The 12,446-nt window shown below is 37.9% G+C and overlaps 1 protein-coding gene across 2 annotated transcripts in view; it reads left to right on the forward strand.

Annotated features, from left to right (window-relative positions):
• The window catches only part of mgat4c (mgat4 family member C), a 132,461-nt gene that overhangs the window by 13,112 nt on the left and 106,903 nt on the right, over positions 1-12,446 (forward strand). The window lies entirely within an intron of this gene.

Consider the following 12,446-nt stretch of genomic DNA (forward strand, 5'->3'; position numbering starts at 1 on the left):
TTCCCAGTGAATAGGAGTTTTCATGTACATTTTAACTATACATTTAGATGCATGCGGTTGTTGCAAAGTTTGAGCTTTACTCACTGTTAGGTAGCCTACTCTTTAGGTTAGCTGTTTTTAGGCGTGTGGTGGTCCGATGTTGGATCAGGGTGTAGCTGATGGCTGTTATCGGAAATCTGGAGAGATTGATGAGACCTGGGGCAAAGCGCTGTCTGCGGGGCAGGCCACCACCATAAATCAGTGAGAAGTAGGTTACGCCAGGTCAGCTTTTCTCCACCTGCCACAATTTACCACACATCTCTATTTTACACATAATCCGTTAACATACTGTATGCAGTGAAAGCTTAAGAGTGGGTCTGTGCAATAAAACTAAAACATACACTCTCAGAAAAAAAGGTACAAAGCTGTCACAGGGCAGTACCCTAAGGTACAAAAGCTAAAAGTTACTAATATGTGCATTTAAGGTACTAATACAGTATGTACTTTTACAGTATAATATGCAACTTTAAGGTATGTATTACTATTATGGGTAAGTAAGGTACAAAGATACCTTTTTGCTTTTGTACCTACAGTATATGTGTATTATTTGCACATATACAGTCAGTATATGTGTATTTTATTTCAGTCTTTTGATAATGGTCAGTATGTATATTTCCTCTGTGGTGGCATAGAAATATGATCCCTCCCTTAACATAGTTTCAACCAATATGATTTAATATGTTTATTGCAAAATGTAAAATTCTTTTAAAATAAACAGCTTTAAAAAATAACCAATTAAGGCATGTTTTCCTATTAAGACTTTTTTTCACTAAATAAACACAAAGAAGAATATTTATTTAACAATAAAGCAATTTATTTTTCTAAAATAGAATTGAAGCATTGCTTTTTCATATATTGAACTATTTATTAACTATTTAGGCCATTTGAACTAATTTATGAAAATATATTTGGTTTAAGCCAAACCAAAAATACAATAAAATGATCTCAATATTAAAAATGTTTAACATCACTTGTAAAACTATCACTGCGAAAATAGTATGAGTATTTAAAATATTGCTACCCTTACTTATCATTTTTTGAATTTTCACTTTTGGAATGGGTTTTATACTTCATTCTTTTGGCCATAGGTATTTAAGACTGAAATATTCTTGAACATCTCTATACATTAACTATAAGTTGCCGTTTTTCCTCGTACAAAGACATACATTTTGCAGAAGGGAGTGCAAGGGAGTCTTGTTTTCTTTTAATTGGACAGCTGGCAGAATGTCTTTGTCTATGTGAGGAATAGTGCTGATCCCTGGGGTTTGTGAGGTCTAGTGCAGCCTATAGTTTGCTTTCTCTAGTGCTGCTAGTTAAGCAACACTGGACTTCACATTCATTATTAAGGCACAGAAAGCCTCTTTTGGTCTGTTTTGCTAACATGTTCTTTAGTTGTCCTTATGGTTGTCCTGGGAATCCTAAATTTGTCACAAAATCTCATCTCTTAAAATATGCAGTTGGCCACGATGTACTTTGCCACTCTGTGCTAATGTGGATTATAATTTCAGTAATTTATGTGTTATTGAACTTTATAGATTATTTGTTCTAACTGTATCGTCAGCTTTCAGGGAAATGACAACTATAATTTCATGCACCATTGACCATCCATCACGCCTTTCTATACGCTCCTGTGCAAATGGCTTTTCTGAGTTGAGTGCTAACTAATGTGTATTTTTCAGGCTGTATACATCTGATGTAAAATGCAGCTGTTGTGTGGGTGGGTGTGGGGTATAGAGGTCTAAGACATCTCATAGACAGGTTGATATTTGTCTTTCTGTATAACGGAAAACAGCACAGTGAGTGAAAAGAGCAATGACCTTTCAGAGTGAAATGCTAATTTATCTGCGGTATAAAAAGCTTGTACGGTTGCTGAATGCTGAACATGTAAATGTTAGTGGTTCCCACTGACTGGGGCTGTTTACATGTGGATTAGGTACAGTTCAGTGGCCACTAAGCGCATATTTGCCTCAGCCTCTGGTGTTATTTTTCATTTATTGGTGGGTACAGAATATAAATTGCACATAAACTCCTTGGGTCAGGATATATACTTTCTGGAAATCTTTTTATCCACCAATTTTCCATATAACCTTTATATGCACTTTCTATGGTGGTCTGTTTTTGCTTGCATTTTACTTTATATCCGTTTCACACTGTAATTCATTGTGTTTCTATCCATCCATCCATCCGTCTCTCTGTGACAAATGTTGCTTTTCTAGATATAAGATAGTTATACATTAATATTATAATAGTTACTAATAGTTATTAAAATTAAAATTTGAATTGTGATTCTGCATCATGTTTGTTACCTTAATTAAAGGTACAATATTATGCAGGATTTTTCGCCACCAGGGGGGCTAACCTCTTACAATAACAAAGGCGTATATTGATGACGTACACTCACCTAAAGGATTATTAGGAACACCTGTTCAATTTTTCATTAATGCAATTATCTAATCAACCAATCACATGGCAGTTGCTTCAATGCATTTACAGGTGTGGTCCTGGTCAAGACAATCTCCTGAACTCCAAACTGAATGTCAGAATGGGAAAGAAAGGTGATTTAAGCAATTTTGAGCGTGGCATGGTTGTTGGTGCCAGACGGGCCCGTCTGAGTATTTCACAATCTGCTCAGTTACTGGGATTTTCACGCACAATCATTTCTAGGGTTTACAAAGAATGGTGTGAAAAGGGAAAAACATCCAGTATGCGGCAGTCCTGTGGGAGAAAATGCCTTGTTGATGCTAGAGGTCAGAGGAGAATGGGCCGACTGATTCAAGCTGATAGAAGAGCAACTTTGACTGAAATAACCACTCGTTACAACCGAGGTATGCAGCAAAGCATTTGTGAAGCCACAACACGCACAACCTTGAGGCGGATGGGCTACAACAGCAGAAGACCCCACCGGGTACCACTCATCTCCACTACAAATAGGAAAAAGAGGCTACAATTTGCAAGAGCTCACTAAAATTGGACAGTTGAAGACTGGAAAAATGTTGCCTGGTCTGATGAGTCTCGATTTCTGTTGAGACATTCAGATGGTAGAGTCAGAATTTGGCGTAAACAGAATGAGAACATGGATCCATCATGCCTTGTTACCACTGTGCAGGCTGGTGGTGGTGGTGTAATGGTGTGGGGGATGTTTTCTTGGCACACTTTAGGCCCTTTAGTGCCAATTGGGCATCGTTTAAATGCCACGGCCTACCTGAGCATTGTTTCTGACCATGTCCATCCCTTTATGGCCACCATGTACCCATCCTCTGATGGCTACTTCCAGCAGGATAATGCACCATGTCACAAAGCTCGATTCATTTCAAATTGGTTTCTTGAGCATGACAATGAGTTCACTGTACTAAAATGGCCCCCACAGTCACCAGATCTCAACCCAATAGAGCATCTTTGGGATGTGGTGGAACGGGAGCTTCGTGCCCTGGATGTGCATCCCACAAATCTCTAACTACAAGATGCTATCCTATCAACATGGGCCAACATGTCTAAAGAATGCTTTTAGCACCTTGTTAAATCAATGCTACGTAGAATTAAGGCAGTTCTGAAGGCGAAAGGGGGTCAAACACAGAATTAGTATGGTGTTCCTAATAATCCTTTAGGTGAGTGTATACCGTATATATATATACACTACCGTTCAAAAGTTTGGGGTCAGTGAGAATTTTATTTTTATTTTTTGGAGGAAAGAAATCAATACTTTTATTTATCAAGGACAGTAAAGACATTTATAATGTTACAAAAGATTCTATTTCAAACAAATGCTATTCTTTTGAACTTCCTATTCATCAAAGAATCCAAAAAACAAAAAAACAACAAAAAAAACTGTACAACTGACAGACCAACAACTGTTTCAACATTGATAATAATAATAAATGTTTCTTGAGCATCAAATCCTCATATTATACTGATTTGTGAAGGATCATTTGACACTGAAGACACTGACACTGGTGATGCTGAAAATTCAGCTTTGATCACAGGAATAAATTACACTTTACTATATATTCATACAGAAAACAGCTGATTTACACTGGAATAATATTTAATACTATAACTGATTTTTGTTGTATTTTTAATCAAATAAGCGCAGCCATGGTTAGCAGAAGAGAATTCTTTTAAAAGTATTTAAAATCGTACCGACCCCAAACTTTTGAACGGTAGTGTATATATATATATATATATAGGCCAATATACTGTACAGGTAGCCTACCTATTGTAAGACACATAGGCAATTTAGCTTGTATGAAAAAAATTGGTATGTGCAATGAATACAGTGAGTGTATATTCCACATTAAGCGGAATTAAGGATCTTGTCGCCAAGCTGATGGATCTTTTATGGATGAGTGAATACAGTGATGTTTTTAACATGACTGTGGTATGAAGCAGGGCGCGATTGCTAGACGTAACTTATACCAGCGCTACACGCAATGCAAGTCCTTAGAAGATTTGAAACTTAAGGTAACACAGCGCTGTTTCACTTGCTTTAACAGTTACACTATCACACTAAACGGCATTTGAGTGTGTTGGATGTTGTTAGTTAGGTTGTGTGTTGGCTGAATGAGACTAAGTTAGCTAGATCAACATTAGAATAACATACAGATCATATTGTAACATTTCATCATGTTGAACTAAATAACATTATAGTTTTATGTACATTTGAGACAAAAAGAGGACTAAAACGAAGATCAAAATCTTTCAAGATGCCGAGAGCTCCACGTCACGACTAACTTCGACTTGACAGAGACGCGAGTGTTGCATGTACTTTATTAGACAGGTGAGCAAAGTCTGCTTGCCATGGTCCATTATGTTTGAACAAAACAACAACAGCGTGAGCGTCCTGCTAGGCATAACGGGCATAACCGGCATAACCCAGTTGTCAACGTCTGTCTGTCGCCATGGTTACTATTGCAGTACGAGGTCAAACCTGGCGGAAACTGGGGGTAACGCGGATATGCGCCATTGACTGGTGACTCCTCACCCCTGCTCACACGCCCCGTTTCCTTGGTTAAAATCGCAATTTTCTCACAATTTACAAATAGTTTGAAACATTTGGGAATGGGATATTGTAAGTAATCAACTAGGGATGTAACGATTCACTCAACTCACAATGCGATACGATTCACGATACTGGTTTCACGATACGATTTTCCCACGATTTTTTTAACAAGTGATTAATTTAAGAAATTATCAATGAAAAAGTGTCCCTTTTATTATTTCTCAGACAAAATGCTGCACATTTCTTTTTAATTTTAAAATATATTTGTCAAATAAAAAAACTACATTGAAATAAAAAAAATCCCTTCAAGGTTGTTTCAACTCAGTCTTTCTGTCTGTCTGGTCAAGAGGGTGGGCACTGGTACTGGTAAGTAAAAGACTATGTAACATTAGTACCACATTTAGAGGGGTTTTAATTTTGTTATAATTTGTATCATTACACTAGCAACTAGCAAGAGTAAAAAAAAAAACAAAAAAACACACATTTAGAAAAATATGCCATAACCATCAATAAATTATATATCTAAAAAAAATATATCCATGTACACATTTAGAGAAAGCGATAGTAAAATAAATACAACATCTGGTTGCCACGGAAACACTGATGCACCTTGTGATCTCCGTGGCTCTCGCACTTGTCGTATTAATGCCTTTTACATGAAAACGGAGGTGACTTGTGCTTCTTACGGTGGTGATTATTATTAGTCTACGGAAAGTCAAAATGCCGCCACACCTCCGATTTGAACGAGTCAACATCTACGCTTGCCGTCGCCATGTGTTTGACGGCGCGTGCACACCAGTCTATGGCACACACTGGCGCGGCGCGAGCGGAGCAAACCGAGCGTTTTCAGTTCATTCCTATGGAAGTTGAGTTTGGCTCACACAAGCTCAAGTTCCATGAATGAAGTGAAAACACTCGCTAGCTTCGCGCCAGTGTGTGCTTGCTGCTATTGTGCCTGTAAAGCGAGGTTCACAACTTCACAGTAGGCTACAGTAAACGCCCCTGCTGTTTAAAACGTGTATCGCGATTCGTTTAACATTTCAACCGACTTGAATCGTCAAACATTTTTATCGATTTTCAACCGGTTGCGAGTGAATCGTTACATACCTATAATCAACTAAACAAAATATATAACATTGGCTTAGTGGTTTTTGGATATTTTACTGCAAAAATCCTACATATTGTACCTTTAAAATTTAGGAATTTAACTGAAATTTAAAAGGCTTTCACAACCCTGGAGATTGAGTAGATGATGACAGTATTTTCATTTTTGTGAACTGTTTCTTTGCAACCATATTTTGGCTTCTACTTTAATGAAACAATGTGCGATAATAATTTATATTTGCTGCATGAATACATTCTAGATCGGCATGGTGCGCTGATTAAAATCAAAACGGAAAATGAATATATTGAAACTCATCATTGGATTAATTTAATCATTGTATCATCAGCCATTCTACAGCTTTATTTTAATGCATGAATAAAGCTCTGTTTCTCTGAAACTTGTATTTGTCAGGTGGTTCTTTTGGGGCAAGTACATAGTAAGCAGTGTAATTCCCTGCTGGATAACCTCAGTCAATTGGTTCACCCTGACACAAATTATCACAGTGGTATTGTATGTGTGTGTAAATGCTTTGTAAGTGTATTGAATTGCACTTGTGAGTGAAAAGTGGTAGGAAATGAAAAATTGTGTGTTTTAAGCTTTTACATTCACAGAACTTGCAGATCAATAGACCTGAATTGTTTTATCAGGTTGTACAATGCATTTGCTGATGTGTAATATATCAGCTGAAACAACCAGCCAATTTCATTCTCAGCAAACACAGTCTTTATGAGAGGAATGTTACACCGGTGAGATATTGATCCCTCTTTCTTAGCCATTTGCAAAATAAACTTTTTATCTATCTGTTTAGTGGCTGGTAGAAGTTCAAGATTCGCACCTAGTGTCCACTCTTGGAATCTAGTGTTGTGAAAAATCTTTTTACAACATGATTTTTTCCTTCAGATATTTTTATTGTGCATTCTTAAAGGTATAGTCCATCCAAAAATGAAAGTTCTGTCATTATTTACTCACCCTTATGTCGTTCCAAACCTGTATGATTTTTTTCGTGGAACATAAAAGTAGATATTTTGAAGAATGTTGGGAACCAAAGAGTTTCAGTTCCCATTGACTTCCATTATATGGACAAAAAATACAATGAAAGTCGATGGGAACCAAAGCGGTTTGGTTACCGACATTCTTCAAAATATCTGCTTTTGTGTTCCACAGAAAAAAGTCATAACAGTTTTGGAACAACATGAGGGTGAGGAAATGATGACAGAATTTTCATTTTAGGGTGGACTATTCCTTTAATTAGACTTTTTGGAGTGTTTTTGTGAGGCTGCTGTGTCACAAACCACACAATTCCACTAAACATTGGCTACAAACTTGTCTAGAGAAAGTGTAGCAGTTTTTCTAGCTCTGTTCCATCTAGTTTCGGGTGTACAAGGCTACAGAATTAATGGGCGGGGAATGGGAGGGCCTACGTGGACCAGAGAGATTAGCTGTAAAATTGACACTGACAAATCTCATACATTATAGCTTCATGGGAGGCAGCCATCGCCACAGGAAGTGTTGCAGGAATAGAGGGAAAAGTGAATCACAATATAAAAGGCCTAAAGTGTCCCATCCAGTTTTGTGGTGGAGTTTACCGAGCCTCAACACTCCAAATATACTGTACCATAATCTAATAAGGTCACTTTTTCTCTTTTATCAGTTATTTTCAACTCACTTTCAACTTACTGATTCACATTCTTGGCATATAATGTTACAGGTAACATGCATACACATCTTTATGTAAACAAGGCAGAATAATTCATATGAGTCACGGCTGCTAAATAAAATGGGCAGAAGTGTTTTGTTTCTCCATGGATTTGGCTTCTGTTTTCCCCCCTGTTTGTGCTTATTATTTTAAACCAGCCTGTTAGGGATTTCAAATCTTCTTAGTGCGTTCTCTAAATTGGTCTTTGGTGTTTGATGTTTACAGAGGCTGATTTAAAACCCAAATTATTTAATTTGTGAAATGAATGGAGAAAATAGGGTAGATTACTAAACTGCAAAGCAATAGCCTTATGTGATTGCACTCATTTCAGCATTCGGGATTTTGTTTAAACTTGATTGCTTTCAAGTCCATGAAATGTGGGATTGGTGATATTGCTAAGAAAATACATTTAAATATTTTTTTATTGATATTCAGTATACAATATAATAAATGTAATATATATATATATATATATATATATATATATATATATATATATATATATATATATATATACATACAATTTGAAATGATTCACAAAATGAATAACTTTTTTTGCTACTGAAGTTTAGACGAGAGACCCTATAAAACACTTTCATACTTGTGATGCAAAGAAGGGTCATGAAACCTTGTCTTCTGACATTCTCTTTAGAATACTGGCTGAGGTAAACAAGGCATTCACCATGTTTTTCTTTCGCAAGAAAATCATTGCGAATATATCATGAATATTCAATATATCACCCAACCTAGTAGTCAGCCCTGTATTGACCTGCATAGTATTTTGCTGCCTTATGCTGGTATTCCAGTTAGAATCTGTCCGTAATGAATGGAGATATATTGCATTTCTTTCATTTCTGAAGTCCTAGCTACAGGGTATTACCTCGCAGGCTAAAAAAATGCTTATAATCATCCGCTTATTGATCCGAACCCTGTTGGTGAAGCTTTGATAAATAAAGCAAATAGACTATATGAAATTTAATTGATGCGGCACATAATTATTGCCATTTCATGAGCAGGAGATGGATTAGATATAGAAGGATCTTGAATTTACCCAATGAAATAAACTCAGCTAATGGTTGCCGCTCTCATCTCCGTGTGTGTTTTTCATGCCTAGGGCTCCTTATGCTCAGCTGATGAGAAAAAGATGTATGATTGTCCCATCTGATGAGAATTTTACATAATTGCTGTTCAAATGTGTTCCTGCCCAGCCCCCATATTCATCTACATTGCTAATTTGATTGAAAGCTTGTGTTTTCTTATGATGCACCCAATTACGGAGTGTGGGTTCACCATTACTCGTGAGCTTGTGTATCTTCCTGTTTTGTGTGGTCTAGTAAATGATGGTACATTCCTGTTCTGAAGTCTTTGTGAAAATGATGGATAATACTCTTTTCCATGGACCATTAATAGGATAAAGCTCTTGATGGTTCATCAACAACATGTGCTGTTGAATATTCTTGACAAATGTAATGCTCTTAAAATATAACTCATTATCACTCTTGGCATCTCCAGAGTTCTCAGCACCATTTCACACCCTTCAGAGGTTCGTGAAGTAAGATCTTTGCCATCTTAACTATTTAGTGTCACATTGCACTTTGGTAGAGATGGGAATTTATTCAGAAGTACATTTAGCCTTTTTAATAGGGGAATTTATGCTGTTTTTAGTATAGATTTCTTCGAATAATTGTAAGTTCTTTCATGTCAAATGTAAAATTAACATGGTTTATATTTTCTTAAAAAGAAAAACATCATTGCCACAAATTTGTTCAGAGTGGTTGCCAGTGCAGTTTGTAGGTAGTTGTTTACTGGCCCAAATCCAAATATCATATCTTATGTAAGTTATACACCTAAGCTCCACTATAATTCACTATAATCCACTATAATCTTGATTTTACCCTCACATCAGATTTAACTACATCTGGTATTTTATATTTCTGTGTATGACATCTGAAATACACTAGGCCTACTGTTCAAAAGTTTGAGGTCAGTTAGATAAAAAACCCGGTAACGCTTCCTTTTACAGTACAGTACTTACGTGTACTTACAGTGTACTTACCTAGAAAGTACTGGCTAATATAAGGTATACGTACATGGGTTAGGGGTAGGTTTAGGGGTAGGTTCAGGGTTAGTACCTAGTTATTACCCAGTAATTGTAATTTACTATAAGTACATAGTATGTATGGGTAACAGGACTGTAAAAGGAAGCGTTACCAAAAAAAAAAAAAACTTTTATTCAGCAAACATGCATTAAATTAATCAAGAGTGACAGTAAAGACATTTATAATGTTAGGCTACTAAAGATTTCTATTTCAAATAAATTGTATTATTTTAAACTTTTTATTCATCAATAAATCCTGAAAAAAATGCAGCACAGCTTTCACCAAATCTTGCATTTTCAAACAAAACAGTCTTTCCGAGCATAAGATAGGCTACTTTTTTTTTCTTTTTTTTTTACATTACAAAATCTTACCGATCTTAAACGGTTTAGAGATAAGATTTTAGGCATGACGTTCTACAAGACAATGACTTCCTTTATTTCAAACCTATACACTTAAAGGGTCACTCCACCCATTTCAACATTAATCTTTATTGAAAGTGGGTTATATATGTAGTCGAAATGTAAAAGAAATTTTGAATTTGGTGCCCTCTTGACCGAGAAAAGACAGAAAATAACTTTGGGGCGCATTTGTATGTAAGACAACAACTCCCACAATGCAGCTCCGCAAGCCACAGCTCCGCAAGCCACTCCCACTAATCCAGAACAGCGCAAACATCAGAGAAATCACTCTTCCGTCTACAAGAAGGCTAGCTGCCAAATGAGTTTGAAATTCATTTCACAAAAAATGTCTAGTTAGTTGGCTGTGGCGAGCAGGACGAGGGCGAGGGACGTGAGAGGACGACGCGAGTGATAATGAATGACACCTGTGCAGCGGTCTCATTTCTCTCCATGAGGAGCGGAAGCACAAAAGGAACAGGCCTGATTTTATGTTTTGTTTCTGTTGTGTGTGGCCAGCTGGCTTATACTTTTGTTTTGTATTTGTTTATTTTACTATTAAAACGTTTAAATGTTCGCCGGTTCCAGCCTCCTTCTTCCCACAACAACGAACCCCGTTACATTGGCAAACTCATTAGTGAATTACTCGTTTGTATTTCTTTCTATATGGTGAATTATTGCATGATACCTGCATGTTCAGTCAGGCGAAACTAGGATGGTTCACATCACAACACAAACGTCCGTGTGGTCGTCTGATTCAGAGATTTCGTCCAGGAGAAATTGCGATCGTTGAAATTCTCTGCAGCAGACGGACTCTATCTGTGTCCGTAGCGCACAGCGAGAGCACACGCACCAGCAGCCCGCCTCAGCTCGACCCAGTCCGGGCTCCTCGTCCGCGACAGGCAGCCGCCTCCTGGTCCTCCATCAGCCTCAGCTGCTCTTCACTATATTGCGGCTCGTAAAGATAGCCACGAACAGTGGATTCGAGCAGCAGAATTTCAAAATCCTCTACTTCCATATCATGTTTAGTTTCTTCCGTCATTGTCGTAACTTCCTATATCCACAGCGCTTGTTAGCTTAGCTTATAAACAAGATGGCTGATATTGCTTTCAGTATCTACAAGTGAAGTCCCACCCACTGATCTGTGATAGCTCTGTTAGCGCATTAGGCACAACCCCCTATGGGCGGGTTTGAAAGGGTGGGAATTTGTGCTTGTAGTCTATACAGAAATCCCCCCTTTTTACACTTCCTCCTACAATGACGTCAAATGACGATTTTTGCGTCATTGTAGGAGGAAGTGAAAAAGGTAAATAGTAGATTTCTCTCGTCTCAGGGGAAAATGAAAGAATGTTGCACGACCATTCAATAGTATGACTGGTTGTCTAACAATGGACCTTTTAATGCAAATGGGTGGAGTGACCCTTTAAACTGTTACGGTTGGTTGCAGCAGAATCAAGCTCAAATACAAAAAAACGAATCGGTTACCTAACGTAACCTCGGTTCTCTCTAGATGAGGGAACGAGCATTGCGTAAGCTAGCTTACGCTATGGGAAAGATTAATCTTTTCTGAGAAATTGAAGCCAAAAATTATCCTATAATTTTGTATCTATTCACAACGCAGTTCAGCTGCAGCAGAGCATGAGCAGGCTAGCTAGCAGCTCATTGGCTCGCTCACAGGGAACTGCTTAAGCCTATGAGGAGACACGAATGAACTCTCGGCCAATGAGAGTCTGACCTGCTCTCATTGCGTCAGAGCCCGCCGAAACGGGACGTGGCCAGAGAGTATAAATTCGCCTCTCAGGCTGTAAATTCTGGTTTTCATAGAATGAAGCGAGAACGCTAGTAGCACAAGCACGGCCAGGAACGCAATACTCGTTCCCTCATCTCGAGAGAACCGAGGTTACGTTAGGTAACCGATTCGTTCTCTTACGAGAGGTTCTCTCGTATTGCGTAAGCTAGCTTACGCTACGGGAACACCTGGTCAACAACGTGCGTGCTAAGCATCCACTATGAGTCCCAGGGGGGACCCCGGGGAACCCTTATGAGTGGGAATAAAATATGTACATGTGACAAAGGCCAGCGGAGCGGGCCGGGGATTTGTGAAGTACATAAGCAC

The sequence above is a fragment of the Rhinichthys klamathensis genome, unplaced genomic scaffold (genome assembly GCF_029890125.1).
Source record: "Rhinichthys klamathensis goyatoka isolate OS25496 unplaced genomic scaffold, OSU_Roscu_1.1 h1tg000181l_1, whole genome shotgun sequence".
Lineage (NCBI taxonomy): Eukaryota > Metazoa > Chordata > Actinopteri > Cypriniformes > Leuciscidae > Rhinichthys > Rhinichthys klamathensis.